The 12,220-nt window shown below is 39.7% G+C and overlaps 1 long non-coding RNA gene across 1 annotated transcript in view; it reads left to right on the top strand.

Moving 5' to 3' along the window:
* The window catches only part of LOC150046456 (uncharacterized), a 48,060-nt gene extending 37,512 nt beyond the window's left edge, over positions 1–10,548 (top strand). The window contains exon 4 of the long non-coding RNA XR_016539620.1: positions 10,425–10,548. This is a non-coding gene — a long non-coding RNA (uncharacterized LOC150046456). The remainder of the gene's footprint in view (positions 1–10,424) is intronic.
* The last annotated feature ends 1,672 nt before the right edge of the window (positions 10,549–12,220 follow it).

Genomic DNA, 12,220 nt, shown 5'->3' with positions numbered 1-12,220 from the left:
GTGCATGCTAGGTAAGCACTCTACCACTAGGCTAAACTCCCGGACCATCCTTTCTATTTTTTTAAATATGTATATATATATATATATTTTTGCCAGTCCTGGGCTTGAGCTCAGGGCCTGAGCACTGTCCTTGGGATTTCTCAAGGCTAGAGCTCTACCACTTGAGCCTCAGCACCACTTCCAGCTTTTTTCTATGTATGTGGTACCAAGGAATCGAACCTGGGTCTTCATGCATGCTAGGCAAGCACTGTACCCACTAGGCCTAATTCCCGGCCCTAAATATTTTTTTATTGTGATTAATAGAAGGGTTACATTATATTCACCAGGTAGAAGGTGAATAACTTCAAAAATATTGATACCCTTTCTCATGACATGGTCCCCATTTCCCTCCCCCTCTTCCTCCACTTATCTTGATTTAGCTCCTTCCCTATCCAATTTCAAATAACCAATTAAGCACATATAAAATATATCAGATTACAAGGTGAAATATTGTAACAATATGAGATAACCAAGGGATGGCAAAAGAGATGAGCGATAACATAGTACATTAAGGACAACAGTCACTCATTATATGGCTTTTGCTGGAGGTCCTTACATTTAGTATCATACTATTTGGCCTAGCCTTGGACAGTCCTTTCTGTGTTGGGTTTGTAGGCTGGAGCAGCTGTAGAAATATTATTCCAGTGTTAGACTTAGTAAAATCAGGGCTTAGGGAGGGGTAAAGAAAATGGAGAATGAAGCTTCCAGTGGTTTTAGTGAATACAGATAGATGTCCAGGAGGTGGTGGAAATACGGATCAGGCAGATGGAAATAAGAGAAACTGGAGAAGAGTTTTAGCTGTGACTTTCAGGTTCTTGTCTTCCTTTTAATCAGTTATTTCACAAACATTAGAGTATCTTCCTACAAAGCATAGTGGGTCCAAAGAGGAAAAAACGTTGACCAACTGAAAGTCTATAATAGAAAGTACAACAGGGACACAGATCATAACCATATGAAATATTAGGAGTGTCTGGCAGAGGGAGAAGATGTGGAAAGTGATTCACAGCAGGATTAGTAATTCTTTAAGGGCTGCATATCTGTGAAAAGCACTCCTCCCCTGAAAAAATACACTAGAGTAGCTAGATTAAGTTTACTGAAGCTCAGATCCTCTGTTAAATTACATGGAGAGTTATCATGTATGGGCCCAATGGTTGATGGGTTTGGATTGTTGATTGTGGCCTTCTAAGAGAACATTATTTTCTAACACCTACTACTGATGGCTTTTTGTACTTCTTTCTTGAAGATTAGCTTTCTTCCCAATGGATGCTTTTATGATGGACATCACATTCAGTGGAGACCCCAAAGGGGAGAGCTTGTGGACATGCTGAGGTTTTTAGTCAGAGCTCAACCTGAATGTATTTGAGAATTCTATCCCAGCCCTTTCCAGTGACACAGGCTTTCCATATGAACTGCTGAGGAATTGGATTAAACCCTTTCTCTTGGCCCTCATTCTTAATAGCATTTGTCTAGACTTCCCCTGCAATCTCTCCACAAAATAACAAAAATATTGACAAAAATAATGGAAAAGATGGCAATTACCCTGCTTTTTACCCCTCCCTGCCATAGGTTGTCACTACAGGAGATAAAACGTGTTTTATGGATACCAACCCAGAGCTACAATTCCTGATGTTTATTTGCACAGAAAAATAAAGGCAACTTTTTTATTTGTCACCCTGCTGAGAAGAAATATGATCCCTGTCCTCTTCATAGTTAGCCTGCTTTTCCCCATGTGTTTGCATCCATGGTGTCTGAGTGTTTTACAGAAAAGAGGATTTCTGCTTTTGACCTTACTTCTTGCTCTTCTAACATTCCAGATTTCAGATGGCTGCTCACCATTTCCCATTTTTTTGGCATAGGGTAGAAACATGTTCTGAAGATTAAGCATACAGGGCTCTGTCCACCTTTCACTCCTCCCCCTCCCCCTTTTTTTCTTTAAAGCTGGCTTCCTGTGCCACAGTGGCTTCTCAGGGAACGCTACTCTTTCATGCTGCAGCAGCACCAGCATTGATCAGTGGAAAGTTCAAGGTGGCAACTCATCAAGTGCAGCTTCAATACCAGATTCCAGACAAGGTCTGCAATAAATAAGAGCAGTAACAAAGAATATTTCCTTCTCCCACAGAAAATCAGCAGTGACATAGTTCTTAATTTCAGGGTTGGGACTAGAGGTTCTCCTTACTTGAGAGTTGCAAACAGGATGGCTTTTTTCTCAGCAGAGTTACACTGACATGTATTTTGGTCATCTTTCCCTTAGAAACAGAGTCAAAATGTCATTCTGATTGTGCAGGTTGACTGGGAATTTTTCAGGTCATGCATTAATTATGGTTGGGGTTGCTCAAAAAGAACCACTGTGGTTCAACGTATGCTGAGGAAATATTTTCTCACATTTGTTTTGAATCACTTGTTCTGTTTCCTAGTAATAAAATTGACACTTCCATGTGAATATACAAAAAGAACAATCTTTCTCTTTAAGCAGGAAAGGAAGGTATATTTTTTTTTCAAATGACAGCACGATAAAAAATATACACCCTATGAATCCCTCACGGATTATTGCTATTGATTTCTTTCCTTGAAACGTGGAAATGTTGCCAGACGGGGTGTTAGGAGTAGGTGTTTGGGTGCAAATGTGGTTTATTGCTTGGTGACTAAAAATCAGTGAAAATCCTTTCCATTCGTGTGTTCATGTTGCATATAAAAATGACTTTGGTCGCAATCTACTTTTTATATAAAGCTTCATGCTATACAATAAATATTTTTTAGGGTTAATTTATATTCAAAAGACATTAAGCCTTTGTTTTTGTAATGCTGCTGCTGTTATGAGTGAATGTCACCAGTGACATTTCCTTATCAAAATCAGTTTGCTGTTGTGTTGGTTTTCATCTGCATACCTTTTACTGGCTGCTCCTTTGAGCTTCCTCTGGTATCCCTCTCAGGGAAGCATTAGTCGAATTACGGCAGGTTTTAGGAAGCCAGGTGCCTGGACCACTGTGCCTGACTCCTCAGGGATGTACCCATTAGGGAAAAAGAAGTCTGACCTTCTGTCATTCTCTTCCTCCTCCTCCCTTTTAATGATTTCTTCTCTATCCTTTTGAGATCTTTGCAGCCCTTTGACCCCTGTTAGAAGGGGAAGGCTTAAACAGCTAAAAGTACCCTCAGTGTCGAGGCTTGCCATACAAAGCTCTAGAGGCCTTTTAGGAAATGCCAAAAGACAGGAGCCTCAATTCTCAGTGCATTTAGTAGGCAGATCCCAACCTAACACCATTTCCTTCCTCATTTATTTTAGTTTGTGTGTGGGAGTCCCCCTTTCACCATCACTAGTCAGTGCCATTAGAATCAATATATCCTGAGAATGGCTGACTTCTAATGATGGTCCCTGGACTGTGGGAGAGCTGTGGTGCTCTTTGAAGAAAAGCAAGGGAAATGTGAGCTTGCAGGGAAGCCCCAAGGCTGCTGCTGCTCCACTGGTCCACTTCAGTTTTCCTGGAGAAATGATCACTGCTGGGTGGACTGCTGTCTCATTTCACAATGGTGAGATGTGGAGGGCAGGATTCATCTAGGTATTCTCATATATTTCTACAGTCATAGCATATTTAACAGAATTGGTATCTTTTAAAGAGTTGAAAAATAGTTTTCCCTAATTACAAAAGCAATCACATTTGTATCTTCAAGGCTTGCTGTGCCCTCTGAAGTGACTTATCTCTTGTCATTTGGATAAATCACTTTTTGTTTCTAAGTCTAATAAATGTTTACATCTGTAAAATGGGGATTGTTCATTACACCCACTAAAAGGGACACTGCAGAGACGTGAGGATGAAGCATCTTCACCTCATCATTATCTCATCCTTTGCCATTCTCTATTGAAGATCTTCTTGAGGTATTAGCATTAGGCAGCAAGAATGGTTGGATTTTAAGTGTAGGACAGAGTAAGGGCCATTCTGAAACCTGGCTTTCCAGGAGAAGCTGAGATAATCTTTTTGTCTATCACAGACCAGAATCCAAGACTAGTTGTCACTTGCACGTGAATTAGGAGGGGCTAAAATGATAAGGAATTTGATTGGATTTTAGGAGACATTTTCTCTATAAACCCTTGGACAAGTCATCCGTTCCCTTACTTGAACATAGATGGCTATGAAGATAGCTGAAGTAGCATATTAGATAATGCTTTGTGAATGGTAAACCCTTTGCATAAATGTTCAGTTTCAAGTGGAAGTAGTATGACTGACTCCTTTGATCAACTACTGTAGTCATGGAAAGTTCCTATGCCAGCATCATTATACAATCTTTTTTTTTCCTCCAGTCTTGGGCTTGAACTCAGGAACTAGACACTGTCCCTGAGACACAGCTACACATTGGTGTGGTAGTGGTGGTGGTGGTGGTGTGTGTGTGTGTGTGTGTGTGTGTGTGTGAGTTTGAGTGTGATTAATTGGATATGAGTCTCATGTACTTTATTGCCCAGGCTGGCTTTGAATTTTTATCCTCACATCTCAGCATACTGAGTAGTTAGGATTACAGTCATGAGCCACTAGTGCACGGCCCATTATACAATGGTTTTTTTTTTTTTTTCTTTTTTTGCCAGTCCTGGAGCTTGAACTCAGGGCCTGGGAACAGTCCTTGAACACATTTTTTTGTGCTCAAGTCTAGCACTCTGCCACTTGAGCCATAGTGCCACTTCTGGCTTTTTCTGTGTATGTAGTTCTGGGGAATCAAACCCAGAGCTTCGTGCATGGTAGGCGAGCATGCTACCACTTGGCCACTCCTGGCCTCTATACAATCTTTTCCATTGTTTTATTGTGTTAGTTAAAGGGCTTTGAATCTACAAGTCTGATGAAATTATCTAATTTGGCCAAGTTTTCCATGACAATAGTGAAACCTACTGAATAATGTGGGAAGGACATTAATAAATCACACAGATGCATGTAGGTCATTGACTCAATGTAGATGTGTCTGCTTGAGAACGTGGTACCAATAGCACCCTAAGTGGATCTATTAATGGTAAGATTTTTGCATCTGAAATCGTCATATCTAAACATACGACTTTATTTAGCCCATCTGGAATTTTGGAATCTTTGTCGTGAAGTAGTAGAATAACTATTTGGAGAATACCCACTTGAGTGAGTTTGTGCAGTGAATAATTCATGGACTTCAGAGACAGAATTATTAAATTGAATGCTGGTTTTGTGACTCATTACTTGTGCAATCTCCTGTTTCTTGGTTTCCTCATCTGTTAAAAGCAGAGAATTAGTCTCTTTTGGAGATTGTTAGTGATTAGATGACTTGATGCATGTAAGCTTGCCCTATTAAAGAGTTCAGCGAATAATAATTTGCCCCTTCCTCTCCTATTTCTTCCTTGTCTCCTGAAAGTGCTAAAAATGAATTTTGAATGATTTTTGAGGTCTCCCAGTTGTATTTTGCATTGAATATTTAGGACTAGAATGCATCTTTATCCTAGCCCGACTTTGTTACTGTATTGTCAATAAACAACAACAATTAAAAAAACCCACTTTTAACAGTTTGTTAGGCAGTGAAACATTTCTACTTGCTTAGTGAAAAGAGGAGAGGAGGGGAGTTAGAATGTTAATCTTTGGAAATAAATGCCTCATGAATGATTCCTATCATTTAGACCCATTAGTGTTCTATGATTATCATGATTCTGGCAGAATACAGCACTCAAAAATCACTATACAGGGTTGGCGTAGTGGTAGATTGTTTGCCTAGCATGCATGAAGGCCCAGGTTTGATTCCTTGGTACCACATACTTAGAAAAAGCTGGAAGTGGTGCTGTGGCTCAAGTGGTAGAGCTCTAGTCTTGAGAAAGCCCAAGCACATTGCTGAGGCCTTGAGTTCAAGCCCCCCAGGACTGGCAAAAAAAATGACTATATAGATTACAGAAGCACAGGCATGAACAGGACAGAAAGGGGTTAGTGAGGGTTAATGGATGGATGAATAACAAATATATATATATTTAATGTATTTGCATGCCAAAATTCAACAGTATAGACATTATTTTTGTAAAATATTCTTTGTGAAAGTGAAACATTTAGCCAGTGGGGGAGGAGAAAGTGGCTCCTGCATCTTTGAGGATTGATTCATGAAACTCTAAGAAGGTAGACATTTGAAGTTGCTATTGAGTTCTGTCTGTTGGCAGGATAGAATTAAAATTCTGTAGGAGCCAATGAAAATTACATGCAAACATTATGACCATTTGTTATCATTAGAACATGTGATAATGTCATTGCTGACTTACAAAGATGATGACCTGAAAGGCCGTGACATTATGACATTACATTTTATCAATAATGAAAAATTGCTGCCTTTGCATGGTGGTTGGTAAGCTCAGGCGACCATAAAGAGAGGCTGCAAGTCTTTTTTTTGTTTATGCCAGACTGCAAAGGGGAACATATAAGAAATTAGAGATGCATTAGATAGCTGCAGCAAAAGTGACATCTTTTTCTTACCTGCTAGGAAAGCAGAGGGACCTCACTGACCCAAAAGGTTTAATACTCATTAGTGACAGGCTTGCTTCCAAGTCATTTAAAGTCAAAGGCTGCCTTAATAAAAGGATTTCAGTTTTGAGAGAAAATGAAAGACCCAAAGAAGTTGTGATATGTGAACACTGAAAGAAAATGTTGCTTTTTGGGAAGAGATGCTAGGGCTTGGCAGATGGGATATCGTTCCAGGAACAGGGGCACAGCTGACATTAAGGCATCAATTAGCTTATGAACTTGTTCTTAGATGGGAGCTAGGATGTAAGTTTCATAGATACTGAAACTGGTCCAGCAGAGCACAGTGCACAACTGGGGCCAAGAGTGATCTTAGATCAGTCAGACTTCATGTAGCATAGCTGTGCTTTTCTGAACAAAAGGAGTGATAAATCTGGTACCTATAGATGAGTTAAGAAAAACATAAGCCCATATGCCAAGACTGAAAAGCTCACAAAAGTTGTGGCTCCAAAGGTCCTTCCTAGTAAATCATGGAGTTCAGGGGCTTTTATGAGTCTTAGAAAAGATAATTTTCACAGAACATGGGGGAAAGGTATTATACTAACTTGTTCACCTTCTTTTTTTCCCTCCTTGCTGTATTCTATCACAGAACTATAAAGAGTGAGCTACATTATAAAAAGTAAAGTCAGGGTCCTAATATAAAACTTGGAAGGAATATAAAATCTTTATATTTGAAGTATAAAATAGATTTTCTTCCATTTTCTCTCTTATGCAGGTGCTTCATGGCTGACATATAAAAATACCTATTTGTTTGTCATGGGTTTTTCCCTGTTCACTCTATGCTTCTGTGTAAGTTTGAGGGGAGTTTGTATCAATCTCAATTTCTTTTTTTTCATATATTTTTTATTGTAATTAATTGAAGGGTTACATTATATTCACCAGATAGAAGGCACATTACTTCACAAACATTGATACCCTTTCTCATGTCTTGGTCCCCATTTCCCTCCCCCCTCCCCGCACAACTTGATTTCCCCTCCTTCGCTCTCCTATTTCAAATAGCCAGTTAAGCATATTCAATATTAATTTCTTTGGAGGGAAATAAACTTCCTACCCTGGGTCTGGCCTGATCTAGAGAGAATGTTACCATCTACCTCCTTTGTCTATTTTTTTTTTTTTGCCAGTCTTAGGCTTGAGCTCAAGGCCTGAGCGCTGTTGTTGGACTTTCTCAAGGCTAGAGCTCTACCACTTTAGCCTCAGAACCACTTCCAGCTTTTTTCTATATATGTGGTACTGAAGAATCGAACCCGAGTCTCTGTGCATGCAAGGCAAGCACTCTACCACTAGGCCAAACTCCTGGCCCTACGTCCTTTGTCTTTTGACCTTCCATTTCCTTCCTTTTTTCTTTGTTCCTCCCTTTCTTCTTTCCTAAGTACGGATTCTGAGAGGTGTGTGTATGTATGTCTGTGTCTCCTTCTCAATGTGTCCATGCATAATGTCCCTTTTGCCTAGCCTGTGTACCATTTTGGAGGCCAGGAAGCAGAGTTGTTTGCTTATCCTGATCTGCATGTGTGCTGGATGGATGGTAGTGTGGTAGGCGACTTGAGTTAGCCTCTTAGCTGGATCTCATCCAATAGTTTGACATTATTCATGGGCAGCTTTTCCCAAGACCTTTCCCATTGATGCTACAGTCCTCAGTTCAAGCCCAAGCCTGACCAAACCAGTCTGCTTTGCTTTGTTGTGTGCTTAACAGCGTTTGGTAAATTTTGGGAGCTCAGTAAATATTCTGAGAATGATTTTGAGAATACAGCTGGTGATCTTTTATAGTTCCTTGAACCAAGAACATTCTTCCCCTGGCCTGAGAAGAACCAGTCATTTTCAAAGTATAGTCTTCAGACCACCAGCATTAGCATTACTTGGGAACGTGGTAGAAATGCCAAGTTGGAAACTCTGACTTGGAGCTCAGCAATCTCTGTGTTAATCATCTCTCCAAGTCAACCTTCTGTCAGCTTTCTGTCATCATCTCTCGAGGTCATCCTTCTGTAGGCTCAAGTTTGAGAGCTGCTGGCTGAAAGAAATACTTGAAATTTCCTCTTGTGAATGGAGCATAAATGCTGATGCTTTAAAATTTTTTCATCACTTAATTGTGTTATAGTATATATGTCTTTCTTTCTGAAAAAATAAAACAACCCAGCAGTAATGATAAAGATGGCATTGAGTCTGGCCTGCCTGTTTTGTTTTACTTTAGCCAGGTTCTTGTCTATGAGTAAGAAAAGTGTGCCTTGGCCTAGTGAAATTTAAAAGGTAATGGCAATAAACCTTTGCTAGTTTCTTGACTTGTTCCAAACATCTGAGGAGAATCAGCACTTTACAGTGTGGTTTTTGGACCAAGAGCATTAACACTGCATGGGAAATGGTTAGAAATTTGATAGCTAGTAAAATTAGAAGGCAATAATCTCTCTACTGTTTTACAGAGAGGTGCTATCTGGTGTTTAACCTTTGGCTGCTAATTCCCCTGGTTTAAGATAGTATTAGATGACAAATTCTTCTGGGAGAAGAAATACATTAAGCAATCAGTAAAGCACATGTTATTAAAAGTGGGTTTGAAGCAAGCCCCTGGCACGCAAAGATTTGCCATTCTAAACTTAAGTGATTTGCTAGCAGTCTTGAAGGTTCATAGTATTTAGTAACTGCATACTTTTTTTGTGTGTGTGGGTCACGGGCTTGAACTCTGGGCCTGGGCACTGTCCCTGAGCTCTTCAGCTCAAGGCTACCACCCTACCCCTGGAGCCACAGCCCCACTTCCCATTTTTTAGTGATTAATTGGAGATAAGGTCTCAAGGTCTTTAGTGGCTGGGCTGGCTTTGAACTTCGATTCTCAGATCTCAGCCTCTTGAGTAGCTAGGATTATAGGTGTGAGCCACTGTGTCCAGCAGTAAGCATACATTTTTGTTGTGGGACCCAGTTAAATTTTTGGTGATGAACCCAAGATATTATTGAGAATCATTATCTTAAGGTTGCTTGCTTGCTTCTTTCCTTTCTTCCTTCTCTCTCCCTTTGAATAGTTTTGTTGTTAAAAAGGGAGAGGATTAAATGACAAAGCCTTAATGGGGTTGTTATGCTTACATGAGTTAATACATGTGACCCATATAAGGCCAGATAAGTACTTAATACATCTGGGATATTATCATGATTCTGATTTGTTTCTAAAGTATTAGTGCTGAAGTAGCATTGAAATGGACAGTGAATGGGACTGTTTGCACTGAAGATAAATTTTGTGGAAGTGAGAGAGTATTCTTTTCAGGAGATGCTCAGAGACACTTTCCACAAAGGAAAGTGCCAGATGAGAGGCAGAAACAGTGCAAGCACAGCAACCAGGATTATGGGCTGACGTGTTTGAAGTACGGCTTAAAACACCATATTTTTCGATACAACATAGTTAAATGTCAGGGTTGCATGGATATCTGTTAGTACCCACAGAATTGTTTGAGTGATGCTTAGGATGGCTTGTTTCCTGGTGGGAGTGACCCTCAGGATGTCTGCCAAGATGTATTTCTTAATGTTCTGTTTCTCAAAGGTTCAGTAAGCAAAAGGGGTTATTTCGAGTAAGCGGCTGGGTTGATGACAGGAACAAACACCTCAATGTATAAATTTGAGACCTTTAACCCTTCAGCTGTCAGATTTCAATATTTCTGGTCACAATGTTAAATGCACTCTAGCATCCATTTCTTAGAGCTGGGATAGAAAAATCAAAGTTTGCTTTTATATTGATAAACTGTTAGTAAGTGGTTAAAGAAAAAAAATAAAGCAAGGTGACTGCTAGCTATATTTTGTATTCAGCTGAGCTTTACACCCTCAGTATAATAAACCAGAACCTGTTTTCTCTTTAACTTATAATGCACTCTACAAATGACTTAGTGTTATTGTAGCTCTGTCTCTCCTGCCTTTTAGGAATGATAAACACAGCACATTGAAAGAAAAGTTCAAAATCGGGACTATACGGGAGCAGAAAATATGGACCAAGACATGACTGGAAGACCTTTTTATTTAAAATAAAATGTGTGATTGTACATTATGTGAAGGGTGCAGTGTATGTATAGTTTATTTTCCTTTCCATCTTACACACATTTTTAATAATCTCACTTGTACTCCTGGAATGGAGAGCAAAGACTTCCTATTTTGTTATGGGGACTCATGATTGCCTTTTGGTAATAGTGTGGTGTTTTGTCCTGTGCAATTCTGTAGACACATCTTCCATCATAATGACCTTTTTGACAGAAGATGGGTGGGGGAAAATGGCTGGAGAAAACCATTTTCCTTTCACACAGTAAGTAATAATTACTTGAAGTGTGTGACAGCGATGGAGTGGGCACACTTAGCCAAAGACTCACTGAAAACTTCCTTTGATTCCAGCCCTCATTGTATTCTTTGTCAATGTTTGTGTGAAAGAGAATGTTTTAAGGTTTACCTTTTTAGAAATCTGTGAAGCCCCAGAAGCATTCAATTCCAAGGATGTTTTTAGATATCTTAGGTGGGATTCACTAAACTAGATTGACCTGAGCTCAGGCAGTTTTCACAGATACCCATTTGACATGTTTTGGTGCCTGGCTGGGTTCAGCAACCACAATACTATAGAAAGGCCCACCATGGGCCACTGCAGAAAGAGTGGACAGTGACAAAGGAAGCTGTGCTTCCTGTCATGACATGCATCACTGGACTTAAAGAATATGAGTAATGGCTATGGAACTGTTTGAGTCTAAGGAATTGTGCCTCTCTACCTATACACAATAGAACACTTGACTGTTACACAGGAAAATTCACTTTCTTTATGTAAATTCCTTCCAAATAATGATAAACTAAAGATAGCAAAAACCAGAGTGTGCCAGTGGAAATTATTTGTGCATATCATACTTGGTTAGAAGTGAAGTGTGGTGAAGATAGTATCTGAGGAAGTATCTTGGGTTTTCAGTTTTCATATTTCTTCTAGATATTACCAGTAGTCTCTGGTAGGGAGTCAGGAGATCAAAGCACTTATTTTGGGTGGTGGTACTACAAATTAACCCCAGATCCTCAAAATGCCAGGCAAGTACTCTACCACTTGTACCATATCCCTAGGCCACCCCACCTCTCCATTTGTTCTTTTCTAACCTGTTGTTTTAGTTTTGTACTACTGTAAGAATACTTGAAAATTGGTAATTTACAAAGAAATTTGTTGGCTCATAATTGAGGAGGTGGGGGCATCTAAGGGCATGATGTTGGAAGGTGTGATGTCTGGTGGGGTTGTTTAGCTAAGTAGAATGGGACATGCCTACCAAATCATGTTTAAGCTCTACATACCTGTTGTATTTCAGACTTCATTATTTCATTCAGCAAAGAAGGGAAGGAGAAGGCATTCTTTCTAAGTTGAAGCGACAAGAGGCCATCATACAGGGAGGGATTAGTTTGACTTTTTAATATATGCACATATACACGCATAAACCCTAAGATCTCATCCAACCTGCACTTATTCTGCTTCTCCATTCTTTCAGAAAGCACAATAAGAGTCCAGCACACCCATAGCAAGAGCAGTCAGCAGGCTCTTCATTTTTAATTTTTTTCATATATTTTTATTGTAATTAATAGAAGGGTTACATTATATTCACCAGATAGAAGGTGCATTACTTCACAAACATTGATACCCTTTTTCATGTCTTGGTCCCCATTTCCCTTCCCCTACCCCCATCCCTCATCTTGATTTCTCCCCTTCC

This window comes from Megascapheus bottae, chromosome 25 (genome assembly GCF_031878675.1).
Source record: "Megascapheus bottae isolate mThoBot1 chromosome 25, mThoBot2.hap1, whole genome shotgun sequence".
Lineage (NCBI taxonomy): Eukaryota > Metazoa > Chordata > Mammalia > Rodentia > Geomyidae > Megascapheus > Megascapheus bottae.
Note: the sequence above shows the minus strand (reverse complement) of the source record. Positions and strands in the feature narration are given on the sequence as shown.